General features: G+C 46.1%; 1 protein-coding gene across 3 annotated transcripts in view; it reads left to right on the plus strand.

Annotated features, from left to right (window-relative positions):
- The window catches only part of LOC106565789 (extracellular sulfatase Sulf-2), a 94,037-nt gene that overhangs the window by 12,801 nt on the left and 61,015 nt on the right, over positions 1-20,221 (plus strand). For 2 of the 3 annotated variants that reach the window (XM_045691797.1, XM_014133319.2), the window contains exon 2: positions 16,090-16,133. The exons of the other annotated variant lie outside the window; for it this stretch is intronic. The gene's annotated coding sequence lies outside the window, so the exon portion shown is untranslated. The remainder of the gene's footprint in view (positions 1-16,089; positions 16,134-20,221) is intronic. 3 annotated transcript variants of the gene reach the window in all.

Consider the following 20,221-nt stretch of genomic DNA (forward strand, 5'->3'; position numbering starts at 1 on the left):
TGACCAGTGAAATTTACCTGCTGGAGCGGGTGCTACAGGTGGGTGCTGCTATGATGACCAGTGAGCTGAGATAAGGCGGGGCTTTACCTAGCAAAGTCTTATAGATGACCTGGAGCCAGTGGGTTTGGCGATGAATATGAAGCGAGGGCCAGCCAACGAGAGCATACAGATCGCAGTGGTGGGTAGTATATGGGGCTTTGGTGACAAAACGGATGGCACTGTGATAGACTGCATCCAAATTGCTGAGTAGAGTGTTGGTGGCTATTTTGGAAATGACATCGCTGAAGTCAAGGATCGGTAGGATAGTCAGTTTTATGAGTGTATGTTTGGCAGCGTGAGTGAAGGAAGCTTTGTTGTGAAATAGGAAGCCGATTCTAGATTTAATTTTGGATTGGAGATGCTTAATGTGAGTCTGGAAGGAGAGATTATAGTCTAACCAGACACCTAGGTATTTGTAGTTGTCCACATATTCTAAGTCAGAACCGTCAAGAGTAGTGATGCTGGACAGGCGGGCAGGTATGTGCAGTGATCAGTTGAAGAGCATGCATTTAGTTGTACTTGCATTTAAGAGCAGTTGGAGGCCACGAAAGGACAGTTGTATGGCATTGAAGCTCGTCTGGAGGTTAGTTAACACAGTGTCCAAAGAGGGGCCAGAAGTATACAGAATGGTGTCGTCTGCGTAGAGGTGGATCAGAGAATCACCAGCAGCAAGAGCGACATCATTGATGTATACAGAGAAAAGAGTCGGCCCGAGGATTGAACCCTGTGGCACCCCCATAGGGACTGCCAGAGGTCCGGACAACAGGCCCTCCGATTTGACACACTGAACTTTGTCTGAGAAGTAGTTGGTGAACCAGGCGAGGCAGTCATTTAAGAAACCAAGGCTGTTGAGTCTGCCAATAAGAATGTGGTGATTGACAGAGTCGAAGGCCTTGGCCAGGTGGATGAATACAGCTGCACAGTATTGTCTCTTATTGATGGTGGATATGATATTGTTTAGGACCTTGAGCGTGGCTGAGGTGCACCCATGACCAGCTCGGAAACCAGATTGCATAGCGGAGAAGGTACGGTGGGATTCGAAACTGTCGGTGATCTGTTTGTTAACTTGGCTTTCGAAGACCGTAGAAAGGTAGGGTAGGATAGATATAGGTCTGTAGCAGTTTGGGTCTAGTGTCTCCCCCTTTGAAGAGGGGGATGACCGCGGCAGCTTTCCAATCTTTAGGGATCTCAAACGATACAAAAGAGAGGTTGAACAGGCTAGTAATAGGGGTTGCAACAATTTGGGGGGATAATTTTAGAAAGAGATTGTCTAGTCCAGCTGATTTGTAGGGGTCCAGATTTTGCAGCTCTTTTAGAACATCAGTTATCTGGATTTGGGTGAAGGAGAAATGGGGGAGGCTTGGGCAAGTTGCTGTGGAGGGTGCAGAGCTGTTGACCGGGGTAGGGGTAGCCAGGTGGAAAGCATGGCCAGCTGTAGAAAAATAATTATCGTGGATTTATCGGTGGTGACAGTGTTTCCTAGCCTCAGAGTATTGGGCAGCTGGGAGGAGGTGCTCTTATTCTCCATGGACTTTACAGTGTCCCAGAAATGTTTGGAGTTTGTGCTACAGGATGCAAATTTCTGTTTCAAAAAGCTTGCCTTTGCTTTCCTAACTGCCTGTGTATATTTGTTTCTAACTTCCCTGAAAAGTTGCATATCGTGGGGCTATTCGATGCTAATGCAGTACGCCACAGGATGTTTCTGTGTTGGTCAAGGGCAGTCAGGTATGGAGTGAACCAAGGGCTATATCTGTTCCTGGTTCTACATTCTTTGAATGGGGAATGCTTATTTAAGATGGTGAGGAAAGCACTTTTCAAGAATAACCAGGCATCCTCTACTGACGGAATGAGGTCAGGATACCCAGGCCAGGTCGATTAGAAAGGCCTGCTCGCTGAAGAGTTTTAGGGAGCATTTAACAGTGATGAGGGGTGGTCGTTTGACCGGAGATCCATTATGGACACAGGCAATGAGGCAGTGATTGCTGAGATCCTGGTTGAAGACAGCAGAGGTGTATTTGGAGGGCAGGTTGGTTAGGATTACATTTACATTTACGTCATTTAGCAGACGCTCTTATCCAGAGCGACTTACAAATTGGGGAACAGTGGGTTAACTGCCTTGATCACGAGAATAACGACAGATTTTTACCTTGTCAGCTCGGGGATTCGATCCAGGCTTTTGCAACACTAGCTAGATAGCTACTCCATAGTCCAGACAGAGACAGGACACAACTCAAACTGTAACTGAGAAAACAAATGCACATGTAAACAACGACATGTAAACAAAGGGCATGCTTGCTAGCATCAGAAAAACTCATCAGTTTCGGACATCCAGAATAGATTCCAGTATGCTCCTTCACCTGTCTTCTTGACAGTTTGGATATTTGTCAACAACTCTGCCGTGCACGGCCATTCCAGTGGTGTGGAGCTAAGGGTCTGGGGACCCGGATTATATAAATGTATAGGATGCATAACTCTGCAATGCTTTACACGGAACCCAAACCGGCTGCGCATGTGCGCAATCGTGCATAAATTAATTTTGTCCCCCTACACCAAACGCGATCACGACACGCAGCTTAAAATATCAAAACAAACTCTGAACCAATGACATTAATTTGGGGACAGGTCGAAAAGCATTAAACATTTATGGCAATTTAGCTAGTTAGCTTGCAATTGCTTGCTAATTTGTCCTATGTAGCTAGCTTGCTGTTGCCAGCTAATTTGTCCTGAGATATAAACATTAGGTTGTTATTTTACCTGAAATGCACAAGGTCCTCTACTCCGATTAATCCACACATAAAAACGGTCAACCAAATCGTTTCTAGTTATCTCTCCTCCTTCCAGGCTTTTTCATCGTTTAACTTATATGGTGATTGGCATCTAAACTTTCATAGTATTACCACGACAACCGGCAACAGTTCGTCTTTCAATCACCCACGTGGGTATAACCAATGAGGAGATGGCACGTGGGTACCTGCTTCTATAAACCAATAAGGAGATGTGAGAGGCAGGACTTGCAGCGCGTTCTGCGTCAGAAATAGGAATGACTTCTATTTTAGCCCTTGGCAACGCAGACGCTCGTTGACAAGCGCGAGCAGTGTGGGTGCAATAATTGAAGAACATAGATTCCTACATTTATTTTGCAACGCTCGTGCACGCGATGCGAGCGGTGTAGTCAGGGTATTAGGCTAGAAACAATCTCTAAAATAAAGATGCAGCGCTAGTGTACATGGGGATATCTTTGTTAAGTCTCTATGGCTGAGTTATACGACTTTCAAAAGTCAATGACTGAACACTGTTTTCCTTTACTTTGCTTTCAATGGGAGTTTAGTCATATTTTGCAATGTAAGACTGTCACAATCAATTGAGCTATTCACCTTCTGAAAACAGCCTGGTCTCATAGACTAGATGTAACATAGTAAATGTAAATCCAGGACACTCAAATTAGTATGATATGTTACGTTTGGTATGGTTACATAATACAGAAAGTTAATTAAATGCCCACACCAGCGGAAATCTTTTTTTTCTGCTAAAAGACAATGCCCAGAGCTTACCTGTGATGTTGCACAATGATTTGAAGTCATAGTTTTAATTAAAGTATGATATTTTGGGGTTTGAACAGGGAAAAAACTAAATTAACCTTCGGGTTTTTCCGCATCTATGATATGTGTTTCCTAATAAAATTCTCTACATTTCAATCTCACTATACGTGTCTTGCAAGGGCTGGCTTTAGTTAATTTGGAACAGGTACTGGCTCATTACTTCCTGTTTACAACCTGGTGATACGGCTTAGGCGGGATTACTGCTGTTTGTAATGCCCTTAGTTCAAACTGGCGCTGTTGGTTGGGCTGATGGTGAAATGGTGAGCAAGAAAAAGCTAATTTTATTCTGATGAGCTACTGACATTCACTTGGCTATAGTAAGCAGCCTGGCAAGGCACACATTAGCCAAATTACTTATCAGGGGCCAGCTTCATGGCTAACGTCACCTAGCTGACATTAGCTGGATAGCTAGCTAGTGACATCAAAAGTGGAGGAAGACTTAGATAGGTGAAATGTCAACACAGCTGGGATACATAGTCATTTCTGGAGACATTTTATGCACGGCGCCACTACAGTAGCAGCAAGAGTATGCCTATGGGTCACTAACAAGTTTGGCTGGTTAGCTAACTAGTTAACTGTAGCTAAGTTCACTGCATCACAGTTCTAGTGGCGTCACTACAGACCCTGGTTCGATCCCAGGCTGTGTTGCAGCAATGGGACAAGACTGTAACTAACAATTGGGGAGAAAAAGGGGTAAAATGCTAAAAAAATTATAATAATTTAGCTCAGTGAGTAAATCACTGCTTTACCAGTACTAACGCGACTACACTGTTTGTATGTTACCAAATGTGACACTGTCTCCAAAACTGCAAGGTGTCTCTACAGTAATAAACCTAGCTGTCAAAGGGAATGTGTGCTTGCTGGCCAATGTGATACAAAATACTTCAAAGTAATATCAAAACATGCAAACTACACTATATTGGGTGTCTATAGCTAGTGAAATTAGCCCTTGTGAAAAAAGATTGCGGTCAGAGTGCAGTATAACTGCAGTGCACTATTGCGTCCAAAATAACACTTATTTTACTGCAGTACTTTTGCAGTGTAACTGCAGTTCAACTGCAGTACACTGCAGTTATTCTGCAATTACTGTGTCCAAAATACCAGTCGACTGCAGTTTCTGCACTTTTATTGCAGTTCCCAAACGGCAATCTTTTTGTAAAGGAGTTCATCCCTCAATTTTGCACTTCTGTATTTAGCAGAGTAACATTCTGTCCTGTCCAACAGACACCAAATGTGAGAACTAATATTGTAGTTGTCTATATGCCATTTTCTCTTGGGCTACCCATCCCAGCTCCCCTCTGCTCTGCACCACCACAGAAGTGAAACCATGGCCAGACAGACACCTTCCTTTCCACAGAGAACGCTTGAGTATGTCATTATGAAGTTCATAGCATTTAGGCTTTACATTGATTCATGACAGACAGACAGTATGACTATTCACTTACTCCACCTTTGTGCCTGTGTTTCAGGAGTCAACAGACAACAACGATTCAGCTATACTGAAGTGTACACATTCATTTGAGTAGCTTATTGTGAAGATAGGCCTGTCACTATAAATAACATCATAACTCACACACGTCCTGAAAACTGAGAGAGGATTCTCTCTCCCAAAAAATGTGAATCAGGTCTCCGTCCATAATTGTCCAACCCTGCTAAAATCCCTACACCACCTAGGTGAAGTAGAGTAGAGTCAGGACTACAACAAGGCTAGACAATCATCAGTGGTGGAAAAAGTACACAATTGTCATACTTGAGTAAAAGTAAAGATACCTTAAGAGAAAATGATTCAAGTAAAAGTGAGTCACCCAGTAAAATACTACATGAGTAAAAGTCTAAAAGTATTTGGTTTTAAATATGCTTAAGTATCAAAAGTAAATGTAGTTGCTAAAATGTGCTTTAGTACCAAACGTAAAAGTATAAATCATTTCAAATTCCTTATATATTTTTTACAGATAGACAGGGGCACACTCCAACACTCAGATATAATTTACAAACAAAACGTGTGTTTAGTGAGTCCGTCAGATCAGAGGCAGTAGGAATGACAAGGGATGTTCTCTTGATAAGTACGTGAATTGGACAATTCTTCTGTCCTGCTACGCATTTAAAATGTAGCGAGTACTTTTGGGTGTCAGGAAAAATGTATGGAGTAAAAAGTACATTATTTTCTTTAGGAATGTAGTGAAGTAAAAGTTGTCAAAAATATAAATAGTAAAGTACAGATACACCAAAAAAACAACTTAAGGAGTATTTTAAAGTATTTTTACGTAAGTACTTTACACCACTGACAATGGGTGGCTTGACCCGGGTGTTGATGTACACAATGGGTAGGCACCCCACAGCAATGTCTTGACTGTTTATTTTTAAATTTTTAATTTAACCTTTATTTAACGAGGCAAGTCAGTTAAGAACAAACTTATTTACAATGACGGCCTACCACAAGGCAAAGGCCTCCTGCGGGGACGGGGCTGGGATTTAAAAATAATAATAATAATAATAATAATAATAATAATAATATAGGACAAAACACACATCACGACAAGAGAGACACCACAACACTACATAAAGAGAGACTTAAGACAACAACTGTAAACAGAGAGAGATAATCCCTGCCTGATTCTCAGTTCTTTAGGCTAAACTGAGAACAGCAAAAAGTGAATGAATGGACCAGATCCATGACAGACATCATGATAATTCAACAACCTACCTATGTGTTTCATGTATCTTACAGGATGGAGGACTCCCAGGCTGTGTGATGTAGACCAAGGACAGATGCTGAGCAAGCAGCAATATTGTAATATTAACATAAAGTGAGGATGTGGATGTAATTGTTAAAAAATAATTATCACAGAATTGGTCCATGTTTTGTTCTGTTATCATTCAATGCCTGTTCTGATCATGTTTACATAACCAACTACAATTGCAAGCTGAGCAAACAATGGAATGGAAAATAAATTATTACAATGTACACAATGCCCACATGGTCATTATTGTATATTCCTGTGCTCAGGGTCCTATCATTGCCTACTAAGGGTTCCCAATGTTACAATATGTTTGAGGGGGGCCACATTGACATTTCAACTGTTATGTGGGTCATCATTAGCACCACTGAAATCTGAACCGTTTCTGTGCTCTAACAAGCCACCACTTCCTCCTCTCTTGGCTATAACCTATATTGATGTATGCACATTCTGTTACAGGAACACCAGTGTTATTGTTCTGAGAATATAAGCTAACCAGTGATTTTGTACTCCATACACATCAACAGTATAATATTTGGATGAAGTTGGATAATACTATTATAATAATATAATAATAATGAACATACAGTAGACTACATGATATGTAAACATTGTAAGATGTTTATTGATGGGCAATGCATTTGGTACAGAGTATGATTTATGATTTGACAAAGTCACAGCCTTATTTTAACCTGCTCATCAAAACAATGTTCAAGAACATTAGGCTATTGTATTAGTTGCTAGCTATATTGCTATACAATTATTGGTCCACATTATAGCTGGTGTCTATCACTGATAAAGGCAATACTTGGTTTCCTTGGCTCCCTACAAAAAGCTTTAGGGCCAACTGTTATATGGGTCGCAGTCAATAATGGCTGATCCCTGGCCGTGACCCCACTCTCCGAGGGCGTCTCAGGGGGAGTTGGGATATGTAAAAAACACATTTACATTTCACACCTCCCACACATACAGGTTACACACTTATACATGCAGTGAAACAGGACAAATATAAGCACCCCCATTTGACTTTTTTTGCCAGCTAGTGGGGATACTTGTAATCATTTCAGCTAGGTCATTCCAGCTTTTATTTAAATAGCTAGCCAGGTAGCTAGCTAACTAACTAACAAGCTAGCTACATTTTGAGTACAGTAGGTAGCTAGCTATTAACTACCTGACCTTTACTCTTCACATAATTAGGTTATCAGAAAAACAGCTGAATGGCAGCTAGCTAGCATAGTTACAGGTACTCTTATGCTTGAAAGGGATTTTTCTGCAACTGCAATCCTTGAACGGCTGCTTAACCTTTTTTTCAGGTCACCTAAGTCCAAACAGTGTAAAACAAAATATACAGTGCATTCAGAATGTATTCAGACCCCTTTTTGTTAAAATTACAGCCTTATTCTAAAATTTGTGGAATTTCTACTATTCCTCTCTGCAGATCCTCTCACGCGCTGTCAGGCGGATGGGGAGCATCGCTGCACAGCTATTTTCAGGTCCCTCCAGAGATGTTCGATCTGTCCGGGCTTTGGCTGGGAAAACAAAAGTGTTAAACAAATCTAAATATATTTTAGATTTTAGATTCTTCAAAGTAGGCACCATTTGCATTGATGACAGCTTTGCACACTCTTGGCATTCTCTCAACCAGCTTCACCTGGAATGCTTTTCCAACAGTGAAGGAGTTCCCACATATGCCGAGCACTTGTTGGCTGCTTTTCCTTCACTCTGCGGTCCAACTCATCCCAAACCCTCTCAATTGGGTTGAGGTCAGGTTGATTGTGGAAGCCAGGTCATATGATGACATAGTTTTGATATCTTCACTATTATTATACAATGTAGAATATAGTAAAAATAAAGAAAAACCCTGAGCGAGTAGGTGCGTCAACTTTTGACTGGTACTGTATATATCCAATATATATATATTTTAAGAGAATATATATATATATATATACACTGCTCAAAAAAATAAAGGGAACACTTAAACAACACATCCTAGATCTGAATGAAAGAAATAATCTTATGAAATACTTTTTTCTTTACATAGTTGAATGTGCTGACAACAAAATCACACAAAAATAATCAATGGAAATCCAATTTATCAACCCATGGAGGTCTGGATTTGGAGTCACACTCAAAATTAAAGTGGAAAACCACACTACAGGCAGATCCAACTTTGATGTAATGTCCTTAAAATAAGTCAAAATGAAGCTCAGTAGTGTGTGTGGCCTCCACGTGCCTGTATGACCTCCATACAATGCCTGGGCATGCTCCTGATGAGGTGGCGGATGGTCTCCTGAGGGATCTCCTCCCAGACCTGGACTAAAGCATCTGCCAACTCCTGGACAGTCTGTGGTGCAACGTGGCGTTGGTGGATGGAGCGAGACATGATGTCCCAGATGTGCTCAATTGGATTCAGGTCTGGGGAACGGGCGGGCCAGTCCATAGCATCAATGCCTTCCTCTTGCGGGAACTGCTGACACACTCCAGCCACATGAGGTCTAGCATTGTCTTGCATTAGGAGGAACCCAGGGCCAACCACACCAGCATATGGTCTCACAAAGGGTCTGAGGATCTCATCTCGGTACCTAATGGCAGTCAGGCTACCTCTGGCGAGCACATGGAGGGCTGTGCGGCCCCCCAAAGAAATGCCACCCCACACCATGACTGAACCACCGTGAACCCGGTCATGCTGGAGGATGTTGCAGGCAGCAGAACGTTCTCCACGGCGTCTCCAGAATCTGTCACGTCTGTCACACGTGCTCAGTGTGAACCTGCTTTCATCTGTGAAGTGCACAGGGCGCCAGTGGCGAATTTGCCAATCTTGGTGTTCCCTGGCAAATGCCAAATGTCCTGCACGGTGTGGGCTGTAAGCACAACCCCCACCTGTGGACGTTGGGCCCTCATACCACCCTCATGGAGTCTGTTTCTGACCGTTTGAGCAGACACATGCACATTTGTGGCCTGCTGGAGGTCATTTTGCAGGGCTCTGGCAGTGCTCCTCCTGCTCCTCCTTGCACAAAGGCGGAGGTAGCGGTCCTGCTGCTGAGTTGTTGCCCTCCTACGGCCTCCTCCACATCTCCTGATGTACTGGCCTGTCTCCTGGTAGCGCCTCCATGCTCTGGACACTACGCTGACAGACACAGCAAACCTTCTTACCACAGCTCGCATTGATGTGCCATCCTGGCTGAGCTGCACTACCTGAGCCACTTGTGTGGGTTGTAGACTCCGTCTCATGCTACCACTAGAGTGAAAGCACCGCCAGCATTCAAAAGTGACCAAAACATCAGCCAGGAAGCATAGGAACTGAGAAGTGGTCTGTGGTCTCCACCTGCAGGACCACTCCTTTATTGGGGGTGTCTTGCTTATTGCCTATAATTTCCACCTGTTGTCTATTCCATTTGCACAACAGCATGTGAAATTTATTGTCAATCAGTGTTGCTTCCTAAGTGGACAGTTTGATTTCACAGAAGTGTGATTGACTTGGAGTTACATTGTGTTGTTTAAGTGTTCCCTTTATTTTTTTGAGCAGTGTATATCATTAGGCTGTATGTTTTTTAGATGTTATCATAGCATCACCAACTTTATTGCAAAAAGAAATACAAATACACAGAGCTTTAAGCTACATATTCATTTGACAGAGGTAATGAACTGCCCATTGATCAGCAGTGCAATTGATAAAATAAGAGCAAGTGTTTGAGTAAATTTCAATATTTCAGGAATGGAGACAGGCTCTATAGACCTCTCTATATGAGTGACTGTGTCCAACACACCACCACTTGTTGTTATGTTGGTCACCTACTGACCCCAAAAATATGTTATGAAATATATAGTTTTTTCTCAACTACATGTATTGCTAAAATAAAGGTTTATGGAAATACATCCAGGCACCACATTACTACAAGACAAAACAGCTAGCTCAGTCAAGAATGTGTGACATGGTGAGGTTGGACCCCGTTGCAGAGAAGAAACCAGATGAGGAATCAGCGGTTAAGGATAAACATAATACTTTACTGAGACACGGTAACGGAAGGATCACAATAACATTAGGTAAACAACAAATACTAAATCTCGAAAACTCACTCAGGAGACAAATGCTCACAGCACATAATTCAATTTTCAGCAAAGGACAACAGAAAACAGCTCTTTTAACAGGGAAATCAAAATGAGTAAATAGGACACACCTGAGTGTTGTTAATGTGCCTCAGACCCGATGAGCCTCCAACAGATGCCAGGCAGTGTAGACTGGGCGACCATCGACAAGTCAAGGGGGCAGAGGGGCAGGTGTGGGGGGAGAGAAGGGACTGGTCCTTACCAGCTTGAGACGGGAGACATGGAAGGATGGACAGTCCCTCATAAACCTGGGAAGCTGGAGACGATAAGTGACCGGGTTAATGCGCTGTAGCGTGGAGCAAGCTTCCGCAAGTCTACCTTTAAGAGAAGATCACGGGTGGACAGCCACAATCGTTGACCAGGTAGGAGGAGCCGAAGAGGCCTTCGGTGCTGATTTGCTTGGGGTTGGTGTCGGGCAGATGAGCAGAGCAAGGATCGCACTCTGATCCAGGTGCGGCGACATCGTCGAATGAACGCCTCGGCTGATGGCACCCCGCTTTGGCCTCTTGTTCAGGAAATGGGGGGTGAACCCGAACTGACACTCGAACGGCGACAGTCCAGTAGACGAGTTCGGCAGTGTATTGTGAGCATACTACACCCAGATGAGTAACTTGCTCCAGTTGCTGGCCTGAGTGGAAACAAAACAGCAGAGGAACTTCTCCAGCTCCTGGTTGACCCGCTCCATTTGCATTCGACTGTGGGTGGAACCCCAAGGAGAGACTCACCGATGCCCCCAACAGGGAGCAGAAGGCTTTCTTGCGACGAACTGTGGCCCACGATCCGAGACAATGTCCTGGGGAAGTCCGTGTAGTCGAAAGACATGGGTAATCATGAGATCAGCGGTCTCCTTCGCTGAGGGCAACTTGGGTAAGGCAATGAAATGGGCTGTATTGGAGAAGTAATCCATGACCACCAGGATAGTGGTAAGCCCTTGGGATGGAGGTAACCCTGTGATAAAGTCTATGGACAGGTGAGACCAGTGGGGATGGGCAGAGGTTGGAGAAACCCAGCCGATCGCTGTCGTGAGGACTTGCTTTGGCCACAGGTGGATCTCACATCCTCAATCATGTTGGGCTACCAGAACTTCTGCCTCAGGAACTCCACTGTCCGATTAACCCCTGGATGCCCAGTTAATTTAGAGGAATGTCCCCATTGTAGCACTCGAGAACAGGCTGATCACGGAACATAAAGTCTGTTAGTTGGACCCCTGCCGGGGTCAGGTTCTCAGGTCTGGGCTTGTCATACCGTGGTCTCTATACCCCATAACATGGGAGGCACAATGCGAGGAGCTGGGGATGATGGGCTCGGAGTCCCTCTCCTCATTAGAGCCATCATGTTGGTGGGACATGGCATCTGCTTTCTGATTCTTGGATCCCGGGCGATAGGCTAGAGTGAAGTTGAACCTGTTAAAAAACAGAGAACACCTAGCCTGGCGAGCATTCAACCTCCTGGCTTCATGAATGGAGACCAAGTTATTTTGGTCCATCTAGATCACGAAAGGATGAGGTGCCCCCTCTAACCAGTGTCTGCACCCATCAAGGGTCCAATTGACTGTCAAGTGCTCCTGGTTGCCTACATCGTAGTTGTGTTCCGCTGGCGAGAACCGCTTGCAAAGAAAGGCACTTGGGCGCATTCTCCTGTCCCCCTTGTTCCGCTATGAAATGACCACCCCTGCTCCAGTGTCCGAGGCATCCACCTCTACCATGAAGGGACGAGTAGGATCAGGATGAACGAGGATGAGTCCGGAGGTGAAACGTCCCTTGAGCTCCATGAATGCCCTGTCAGCCTCAGGGGTCCAGCCAAAACGGGTCTGGGACTTGCGGGTTACGGCCGTGAAAGTTCTGTATAAAATGGCTGTAAAAATTGGATGCCGGCGGTAGAGATAATGTGGCCCAGGAAAGAGACTTGAGATACTCATACTTCTCAATCAAGACTTGGCCGACGTGCAGGATGTGTTCAGGAAGGGTCTTGGAGAAGATCAGGATGTCGTCGAGGTAAACAAAGACGAACTGATTCAACATATCCCTAAGAGTGTCATTGACCAATGCTTGGAAGACTGCCAGTGAGTTCGATAATCCAAATGGCATGACTAAATACTCCTGGTGGTCACTAGGGGTGTTATAGGCAGTTTTCCATTCATCTCCCTCCTTGATTCTCACCAGATTGTAAGCGTTGAGGAGGTCCAGTTTGGTGAAGAATTGGGCCCCCTGGGCCTGCTCCAAGGGGTAGGGGGTAACGTGTCTTAATCGTGATCCAGTTCAGCCCTCTGTAATTGATGCACAGATGTAGGCCTCCATCCTTCTTACCCACAAAGAAGAAACCCACACCAGCTGGGGATGTTGAGGAGCAAATGAAACCTGCCTCCAGCGACTCCTGGAAGTAATTGTCCATGACTGCAGCTTCAGGGATCAAGGGGGAGTAAAGACGGCCCCGGGGAGGGGTGGAGCCGGGTAGGAGTTCTATGGCGCAGTCGTATGGATGATGAGGAGGGCGGGGGGCTGCTTGTCTCTTACTGAAGGACTCCCGGAGGTTGAAGTATTGGGGAGGGAGAGCGGAGAAGTCTTGGACTTCAATGGATGCAGGAGGGCGCGGCGATGCTCTACGTGGGTATTTAGATATTTAGTCTGGCAGTTCTTACACCAGTCTAGTAGGTGTCCCGTGGACCAGGAGAGTAGTGGCTAATGTAGCACTAGCCAAGGGTATCCTAGGATAAGGGGGTTCTCGGGAGCCATGATCAAAAGAAAATTAAGAGTCTCTGAGTGATTCACCCCAACCTGCAGTAGAATGGGCTTGGTCTGATATTCCACCTGGCCAGAGCCAATGGGGCGTGAATCTGCAGAGGGATTGGACATTTCAAGCAGGGGCTTTGTAATTCTCTGGCGAAGTCTTGATCAATGAAATTATCTGCAGCCCCGGAGTCCACAAATTCTTGAATCTAGTGCTGACGGTTGTCCCGGTGGAGGGTTGCGTGTTGCGGGTAGTGACAGACGGTGACTGGGTAGCCGGGGGGTAACTGCACAGCTCGTCAGGGTCTGACCTTGTCCTGGCGAGCCCTGGTGTTTCCCTTCAGCTCTGGACATGTAGCATGGAGATGGCCGAGACCTCCGCAGTAGAGGCAGCAGCCTTCGCACATGCACCTGTCATGCTGCTGTGGGCTCAGATGTGTGCGTCCCAGCTGCATGGGCTTCTCAGTGCTGGGATTGAGGGGCTTGGGGTGCTCAGGAAACCAGGATGCTGTGGTGGTGTAAAAAAAGCACTGTCTCACGTGTTCTCAGAGGCGGTTGTCATTCCTGATTGCCAGCATTGTCAGGGACTTGAGGTCCTCTCCCAGATCCCGAGAGGCCAGTTCATCCTGGATGGAGTTAGACAACCCCTGGTGGAAAGCGATGACCAGAACCTCCGTATTCCATCCACTCTTGGCGGCGAGGGTGCGGAATTCAATGGCTGACTGCTTCTCGTCTGCTGACTGGGTGGTCAAAGACTCATCGCAGCTCGACAGTGAAGGCTAAAATGGAGCTGCAGGATGGTGGCTGCTGTTGCACACACCTTGCCCGAGAGTAGAGAGCTTATGTAGGCGATTATGGTCTGATCGGTGTGGAACAAGGAGGACTGTAGCTCAAACACCAGAGAGCACTGGGTGAGGAACGCCTTGCATCCTCCCGGGTGGCTGTTATACCACTTGGGGGCTGGGATCTTGGGTTCCCAGTGCAGGTTCTCTGGAGGAACTATGGCAATGCCTGTAGCACTGGGTGATGAGACTTGGGCATTGGCTCCTCCTAGGTTAGGGTTGGACGGTGGTTGGAGGGAGTTGGTAAGTGCCCGGAGTGTTTCTGATATCTGGAATAGTTGTTCTTGCTGCCACTCCAGCAGTGCTCCTTTGTGGGTTACAACATTCTTGATCTGGGTGATCTCTACTGGGTCCATGTTGTGGGCTGAAGCTTGCTGTGACATGGTGAGCTTGGACCCAGGTGCAGAGAAGAGACCAGATGAGGAATCAGCGGTTAGCTTCTTATGGGCAGGTGGGACGCTAGTACCCACATCAAAAATATCCCACTTCCTGGATGGATTTTCCTCAGGTTTTCGCCTGCCATATCAGTTCTGTTATACTCACAGACATTGTTTTAACAGTTTTGGAAACCTTAGTGTTTTCTATCCAATACTACCATGCATATGCATATCCTAGCTTCTGGGCCTGAGTAACAGGCTGTTTACATTGTGCACCTCATTCGTCCAAAATTCAAAGTACTGCCTCCTACCCAAGAGAGGTTAAGGAAAAACATAATACTTTACTGAGACACGGTAACGGAAGGATCACAGTAACACTGGGAAAACAACAAACACTAAGTCTCGAAAACTCACTCAGGAGACAAACGCACATGGCACATAATTCAAGCTTCAGCAAAAGACAACAGAAAACAGAAAACACACCTCTTTTAACAGATACATCATAATGAGTAAATAGGACACACTGAGTGTCGTTAATGTCTCTAGGATGGTCTTTGCCGCCCTCTGGTGACAGGTGGAACCATGACAGCATGATGGTATTATAAGTATAGAAGCAAAGATTGCTTTCATTTAATTGAAAAGGTATTGGAATGGGATTAGTGTGGTGTATGAAGAATCCAATACTTGAATGTGGTACGAATCCCGTTATTGTGGGAGCACTTCCTCTAAGAGTGTCACGTCCTGACCAGTATAGGGGTTATTTGTTATTATAGTTTGGTCAGGACGTGGCAGGGGGTGTTTGGTTTATGTGGTTCGGGGTTTGTTAGTCTATGTTCTATGTTAGTATATTTTCTATGTTCTATCTAGTCTTTTGTATTTCTATGTGTAGTTAATTGGGGTTGGACCTTCAATTGGAGGCAGCTGGTTATTGTTGCCTCTGATTGAGGGTCCTGTAATTAGGAGTTTGTTTTTCATGGGTTTTTGTGGGAGATTGTGCTTGTTTAGCTGTGTGCCTGACAAGACTGTCCAATTCGTTTGTGTTATTCTGTATATGTATTTGTGTTTTCCTTCTTCACCAAATAAAAAGAAGATGAGTATATATTTTCCCGCTGCGTCTTGGTCTCTACCCTACGAAACCCGTGACAAAGAGTATGAATTAGGCTGTTTGAGAACGTTTGAATCCTAAGTAACCTGCAAACGCATTGTTTGAAGTACAAGAGACCAACATAGCAACTGTTGTAAGTTAATGCTGTGTGCTGGAAAACCTTGGTAGAGCATGGGTGGAGTAGGCGTTGTGGTGCTCATATGAATTTCCTTTCTTTTTCAGCTTCAGACCAATTCCTACTTCTCACTTAAAACATTGGTTTTTGTATTTAACAGAGTATGGCATCTTTTGGGGATGAGCCGTAATGGAGTAATACATAACCACCCAAAAGAGCCAGAATGTAGTATGGACAGAGGCTGCTGTATGTGGTCTACATCATCCCAGATCAGGAATAGGCAGCATGAACAGAGTATAGTGCATTCACTCACTTTGACGACATAACCGGGAGACAAAGACACTTACTCTAACTAAAACTATTACTTTGATGGGTTATTAGTAGCTCTCTATATATGTTGTCTCTGATTCCAGATCTTCTTTTGACTTTGTTTACTTCCAGACCTTGGTCTCTGAACACTGCAAGAGAACATTTGAGAAGCAAAGGTAAGACTTGTTATCCACTGTGGGGTTGACTTCTATGAGTATGTTTGTGCGTGTGTATGTGTTACATATTTGATGTGAACATAATAAGCCTGTCAGTGGGTGGAATGGAATCTTCATTGATCTGATGTTGTACTGGACTGTTGCCTAGCTGCCTACACAGCTCAGTGAGCAGAAATAGCATCAGTTCTTATTAGTATGATATTACTATGGCTGCTGTCAACCTCAGGAGAGGTAACAGCACAGCAGGCTACTGTCAACAACACCACCGCCGTTTACCATAGGGAATAGTCTATCGGTTCCAGACAGAGCTCACACATTCAAATCACTTTATTCAGAGTTAGATATTTTACCTCAAATACTTTTCACTGCCTTTTTCTTTTGTGTTATACCCAGTGACGATTTTAGCATGAACATTCTGGTGGGGCAAAAAAAACTAATGTGGGATGCATGCCAGCAAAGCCATTACACTACACAACACTAAACAATACATTAATTGCACTATAACGGTGACAAACGGTGCCCACAAACTGTTAGGCCCTGCATAAAGCTGTCCCAACAGCAGAGTCCCAACAGCAGTCCCAACACCTTACCACATGGCTATCAGCGGAGCCTTGTCCGACAGCGAAATAGTTAATTTAGCCTCATTTACTTCCTTTAAAAAAATATGGCTGACTTGCTTAAGGTAAATGTGGTTTCTACTGACAAATTGTACAAACTATGGCATAAGGGGACGACAAGCAGATAAGAGGTAATCCGTAATATTGATTAAGACATTAGTGAGCGAGCTAGGACGGACGTTGTCAATATAACTATTTGTTCAGCACTTTTGAAATGTACAGTCGACAGAATTCAGAACATGGGCCGTTCTTACAGTGTTCTCCCTGGACATAAAGTAAGAACCATAGGATAAATAAAGTGGGCATATAAGCAGACAATGAAAGCTCTTGCAATATTCTATTATTACATTTCTCTAAAACAGGTTATAGGCTACATGTGCACCACCAAGTCAGAACAGTATGCAAAATAAAGAGGGGAAAATAGACCAAATTATTAGGGTGAGGCACATGGGCTACTAACAGCTTACTACACAACATACACTTAGTATTACTTTCTTAGCTACAGTATACATATCTCCCTGGCATATTACATAATTTATGCGGCAGCATACAAGACATTTTTGGACTCACCTTTGTGTGCTGTGCTCACTTGAACAGGAAGGTGGTGCGGCGGTCCTTCATGGGAAACTTTTGTCATCAAACATTGTCATCCAAGTCTGGCATTCTCTGGATTATTGATGCTTTCAAGACAACTCTGAAAAAAACAAGGTCGAATCATGATGATGTCAGTGATCTTCAGATTGGAGCTGTAGAAAGAGGCCCGAGTTCCCGATTTACAATTATTTTATTTATTTTTAATTAAAAAAAATGTTTATTTCACCTTTATTTAACCAGGTACATCAGTTGAGAACAAGTTCTCATTTACAACTGCGAACTGGCCGAGATAGAGCAAAGCATTGTGAAAAAAACAACACATGGGATAAACAAACATGCAGTCCATAACACAATAGAAAGTCTATATACAGTGTGTGCAAATGTAGTAAGATTAGGGAGGTAAGGCAATAAATAGGCCATAGTGGCGAAAAAATTACAACTTAGCAATTAAAACTGGAGTGATAGATGTGCGGAAGATGAATGTGCAAGTTGAGATACTGGGGTGCAAAGGAGCAAAATATAAAATAAAATTACAACATGGGGATGAGTGTCACGGGCTGGCTCGAGGAACAACAGGAGAGGTAGAGTCAGGCGCAGGAGACAGAGAGAGTTCGTGACCACACTTCTTTATTTGAAGCACTGTACGTGGTCGACAAGGTATAAGGGCGCAGCCCTGAAAGATTCTGCGGTGGTGTACACAAATAAAAGAAACCACTGGCAGAAAGAAAAAACTCAATACACGTTCTTTTACGAACACACAAAACCCGGACAAGCAACACAATCACGTACAACCACATACATCCTACGCTAACCTAAATAACCCCCCCTTACTAATGACTAACCCAAAACAGGTGCGCGCCTACCTAGACCTAACCAAACGAAAGTGAAACAAAAAGGGATCGATGGTAGCTAGTAGGCCGGCGACGACGACCGCCGAGCTCCGCCCGGCCGAGGAGGGGCGCCACCATCCGTCACTGTCGTGACAGTACTCCCCCCCTGACGTGCGCCGACGCCGGCCTCGAAGACGCCCCGGAGGGCGAGGCGCAGGGCGATCCGGATGGAGGCTGTGGAACTCCCGGATGAGCGCTGGGTCCAGTATGTCCTCCACCGGTACCCAGCACCTCTCCTCCGGGCCGTACCCCTCCCAGTCCACGAGGTACTGCAGGCCCCTCGCCCGGCGTCTGGAGTCCAAGATGGACCGGACTGTGTACGCCGGGGGCCCCCCGATGTCCAGGGGGGGTGGAGGGACCTCCCGTACCTCATTTTCCTGCAGCGGACCAGCTACCACCGGCCTGAGGAGAGACACATGAAACGAGGGGTTAATGCGATAATAAGAAGGAAGTTGTAATCTGTAACACACCTCGTTTATTCTCCTCAGGACTTTAAATGGCCCCACAAACCGCGGACCCAGCTTCCGGCAGGGCAGGCGGAGGGGCAGGTTCCGGGTCGAGAGCCAGACGCTCTCCCCTGGGGTGAACACGGGGGCCTCGCTGCGGTGCCGGTCAGCGCTCGCTTTTTGTCGTACCCTGGTTCGTTCCAGGGATTCCTGCACAGCGTTCCAGGTCTCCCTTGAGCGCTGAACCCATTCCTCCACCGCAGGGGCCTCCGTCTGGCTCTGATGCCATGGCCCCAGGACCGGCTGATAACCCAACACACATTGGAATGGTGATATGTTGGTGGAGGAGTGGCGCAAAGAGTTCTGAGCCATTTCGGCCCATGGCACGAACCTTGCCCACTCCCCTGGCCGGTCCTGGCAGTAGGACCGCAGGAACCTGCCCACCTCCTGGTTTACCCTTTCCACCTGCCCATTACTTTCGGGGTGAAACCCCGAGGTCAGACTGACCGAAACCCCCAGTCGCTCCATAAACGCCCGCCACACTCGGGACGTGAACTGGGGGCCTCGATCTGAGACGATATCCTCGGGCACCCCGTAGTGCCGGAAGACGTGGGTGAATAAGGCTTCCGCGGTCTGCAGGGCCGTAGGAAGACCGGGTAACGGAAGCAGACGGCAGGACTTAGAAAACCGGTCCACAACAACCAGGATCGTAGTGTTGCCCTGAGACGGCGGGAGATCGGTCAAGAAATCCACCGCCAGGTGGGACCATGGTCGTTGTGGAACCGGGAGGGGTTGTAATTTCTCTCTAGGCAGGTGCCTGGGAGCCTTACTCTGAGCGCACACCGAACAGGAGGAGACATAGTGCCTCACGTCCCTCACCAAGGTGGGCCACCAGTATCTCCCACTAAGACCACGCACTGTCCGCTCAACCCCTGTGTGACCCGAGGAGGGAAGCGTGTGAGCCCACCGAATTGGCCGATCGCGAACATCGAGCGGAACGTACTTACGACCCACTGGACACTGCGGAGGAGTAGGCTCCGTCCGTAACGCCCGCTCGATGTCCGCGTCCACCTCCCAGACCACCGGTGCCACCAGGCAGGAGGCTGGAAGTATGGGCGTGGGATCGGTGGACCGTTCCTCGGCGTCATGGAGACGAGACAGTGCGTCGGCCTTAGTGTTCCGGGAACCTGGGATATACGAGATGTTAAACCGAAATCTCGTAAAGAACATCGCCCACCTGGCTTGACGCGGGTTCAGTCTCCTCGCCGCCCGGATGTACTCCAGATTGCGGTGGTCAGTCCAGATGAGAAAAAGGGTGACGTGCCCCCTCAAGCCAATGTCTCCACACCTTCAGGGCTCTGACCACAGCCAACAGCTCCCTGTCCCCCACATCATAGTTACGCTCCGCCGGACTCAACTTCCTAGAGAAGAAGGCGCAGGGGCGGAGCTTTGGGGGGGCGCCCGAGCGCTGGGACAGCACGGCTCCTACCCCAGCCTCGGACGCGTCCACCTCCACTATGAAGGACAAAGAGGGGTCCGGG

Source organism: Salmo salar, chromosome ssa12, assembly GCF_905237065.1.
Source record: "Salmo salar chromosome ssa12, Ssal_v3.1, whole genome shotgun sequence".
Lineage (NCBI taxonomy): Eukaryota > Metazoa > Chordata > Actinopteri > Salmoniformes > Salmonidae > Salmo > Salmo salar.